Here is a 3,599-nt window from a genome sequence, read left to right as displayed (position 1 = left end):
GCTCTACCAAATATTCCAGCACTATATTTAAATGAAAACTTGCTATAATTAATCCTTAAAACACTTTAATAAAAGGTTTAATCCATTATACATTATAACCCTTCAATAATTTATAATTAAAAAACCTAGAGTTTCAAAAATTGGGGCTTTTTAATTAAAAATAGAATCTGAAAATTAATAAACATAATTCTCATAATCAAACATCAAAAATCAAATCACAAAACTCATAATTAATAATTATATCTAGTATTAAATTGATTTTAAAATAAAGTTTTAATTTTTTTCGAAAGAAGAAGCAGCCGACAACCACACGGCTACTGCCAGCGCCGGTGGCTACCTGCTACAAGCGGCTGGCGGCCACTGTTGCTGGTGGTGGTCGGCGGTGAGGGGAGTCGTAAAAGGGGAAGGGGAAAAAGAGAAAGAAAAAGAAAAATAAAAATAAAGAGAAAAGGGGGAGAAGTTTACCTTGGGTTTTCTCCACTCTGGGCAAAGTTTGATTTGCCTCAAGTGTTGAATATTTATACCCCTTCTCTAGAAACCCTTCTCCCTAATAATTCCTCTTTTAATTTTCCTAATCCCTTCCCTAATAAAACTTTACTAAAATAAAAGTTACCTTAAATTAAACCCCAACTTAATTAAAATAATAAATTAAATAAACTTTCCTATTATAAATGTTCCCAGACTTATTTAAAATAAATAATTTAAATATTTAAAATAAAACAATTCAATTTAATTAAATACTTCTCAAAATACTTATTTTAATTAAAATGCGTATAAAAATACGAGGTATTACAAGGAAGGCGATGTCACTCCCACTAACCTTGTTGTTAACATAAGACTCATATGGATATTTAATAAAGCCAAACTTACTGATGGCTTCATCGAATCGCAGATTCCAACTCCCGCTAGCTTGATTTAGCCCATAAATGAACTTTTTAAGATTGCAGACCTTCCCAGCATTGTTTTTGTCGAAAAAACCTTCAGGATGTGTCCTGTACACAATTTCTTCAAAAATTCCATTGAGGAAGGCGATTTTGACGTCCATCTGCCATATTTCAAAATTGTATTATATATGCACCAATCGCTAGGATAATCCGAACGAATTTAAGCATTGCGATAGGAGAAAAGGTTTCATCATAATAAACACCATGAATTTGCCTATAACCTTTTGCTACCAGTCTAGATTTGTAAATGACTACAATTCCATCTTTGTCGGCTTTCAATTTGAAAATCCACTTACAGATGATAGGTGTGTAACATTCGGATAAGTCAACCAAGTCCCATACTTAATTTTCAATCATGGAATCCATTTCATATATCATGGCTTCTTGCCATTTAGCAGATTCATAGCTCGCCATCGCTTGCTTGTATGTTGCTGGTTTGTCTCCATCCACTACTAGGATGTTCTTACTCTCGGTTAATACAACAACTAGATACCTATCAGGTTAATACCTTGGCCTCTGCGATCTACGTAGGGTAATCCACTACGCATTTGCATTGTCGGTTTGACTTTGCACATTTTGACCAACGCCAAGAGATGTTGTTTGAGCACTTTGACTGTCAATTTTATTTTGTTTCTCTTCCACTCGAATTTCATCGAGTTTGATTTTCCTCCCACTTGTTATTTTGTAAAGGTGTTACTTCTCCAAAAAGTACTATTACGAGCAACAAACACTTTGTTCTTGCACTTGTTGTAGAAGTAATACTCATTGGTTTCTTTTAGGTACCCCACAAAGAAAACCTTGTCAGATTTGGGGTGAAGTTTGTCAGAAATTAATTTCTTGACATATAATTTACATCCCCAAATCTAGAGAAAAGACAACCTAGGAGGTTTCTTCATCCATAATTCATATGGAGTCCTTTCTAAAGCTTTTGATGCAGCACTATTTTGTGTTAGTGCCGCGCTTATAAGTGCGTGTCCCAGACTGAGATATGAAGATCAATAAGACCCATTGTTGATCGACCATGTCTAGCAAGGTTCGATTTCTCGTTTTAGATACTCCGTTCCATTGTGGAGTTCCTGGAGGTGTTTATTATGAAAGTATACCCTTTTCTTTTAGATGGTCATCTAATTTTTGGCTCAAGTATTCACCACCTCGATCTGATTGAAGGGCTTTAATTTTCATGCCAAGTTGATTTTCAACTTCACTTTGAAATTCTTAAACGATTCAGATTTTTGCGACATAAGATAGACATATCCATATCTACTATAGTCGTCTGTGAAGGTGATAAAATATCGATGCCTGTTCATTGTGGTTGTGCTTATTGGTCCACATACATTGGTGTGTATTAGGCCTAATAAGTCACTTGCCCTTTCTCCCAACTTGGAGAATGGTTGCTTTATCATCTTGCCTAATAGACATCCTTCGCAATTTTCAAATGATTGTAAATCAAAGGAGTCAAGAACACCTTCTTGTAGAATTTTCTTAATGCGTTTGATGTTAATATGGCCCGGACGACAATGCCACAAGCTGTCTTAGTGGTATTTTAAACATTATAAACTTGTTTGTTTAGAGAGAGCACATAAAGACCATTTTCTGAATATGATTTACCATGTAAAACATTGTCGAGATAAAACAAACATGCATTGTCTTTAATTCGAAACTCAAATCCTTTGGCGTCCAACGTCGAAATAGATAAAATGTATTTTGGTAACTTTAGGAACATGATAGTAATTTTTAAGTTCTCAAACAAGCCTTGAGGGAAAATATAAACTAAGAGTTCCTACAGATAGAACTGACATCTTAGCTCCATTGCCGACCCGTAGTTCAACCTCTCCCTTCTCTAGCCTCCTGTCAATCCTTAGTCCCTAAGCATAAGAACAAAGGTGTGATCCACATTCGGTATCTAATACCCATGATGTTTTTCTAACGAAGTTTAAGTATATAACAAAAATACATGATGTAGAAGCAACTATGCAGTTTTTCTTATCTTCCTTGAATTTGAGGCAATATGTCTTCCAATGCCTCTTCTTCTTACAGTAGAAACATTCGGAATCAGATTTAGAAGAGGATATCTTCTTCGTTTTCCTTGTTGTCTTTGGTAGCTTTTGGCTTAGGCGAAGAGGTCTTCTTACCTTTCCCTTTAAAGCCTTTATTCTTCTTACCTGAGGGCTTGAATGACTTGCCTTTCTTAACCATAAGCATGTCATGCTTTCCCTCCTCCTTGAATGTTTGCTCAGCTTGCTTCAACATACCATGAAGCTCGGTGACGGTTTTCTCCATGTTGTGCATTTTATAGTTCATCTTGAACTGATCATAGCCTTTGTGCAGCGAATGGAGAATAATGTCCATTTCCATCTCAGTCGAATATCCCGTATTAAGCCTTTCCATGTTCTCAATATAAACTAATCATTTTGAGTACATGTGGGAAGACTAGCTCTCCTTTCTTAACCTTGCTCTCAAGAATCTGCCTGTGGAACACAAACCTTTCGGTTTGGGCATGCTTTTACAACATATTTTGGAGCTCAGAAATGATCTTAAAAGTTGTTTCCCAAAGAAAATCTTCTGAAGGTTGGGAGGCATAGTGGCCAACAGATGCATTTGACATCCCAATTGGCAGTTTGCCATCGGTTTAGGACTGCCTGAGTCACTTCCATG

This window comes from Chenopodium quinoa, unplaced genomic scaffold (genome assembly GCF_001683475.1).
Source record: "Chenopodium quinoa cultivar QQ74 unplaced genomic scaffold, ASM168347v1, whole genome shotgun sequence".
Classification (NCBI taxonomy): domain Eukaryota; kingdom Viridiplantae; phylum Streptophyta; class Magnoliopsida; order Caryophyllales; family Amaranthaceae; genus Chenopodium; species Chenopodium quinoa.
The sequence above is the reverse complement of the archived record's forward strand: the minus strand, read 5'-3'. Positions refer to the sequence as shown.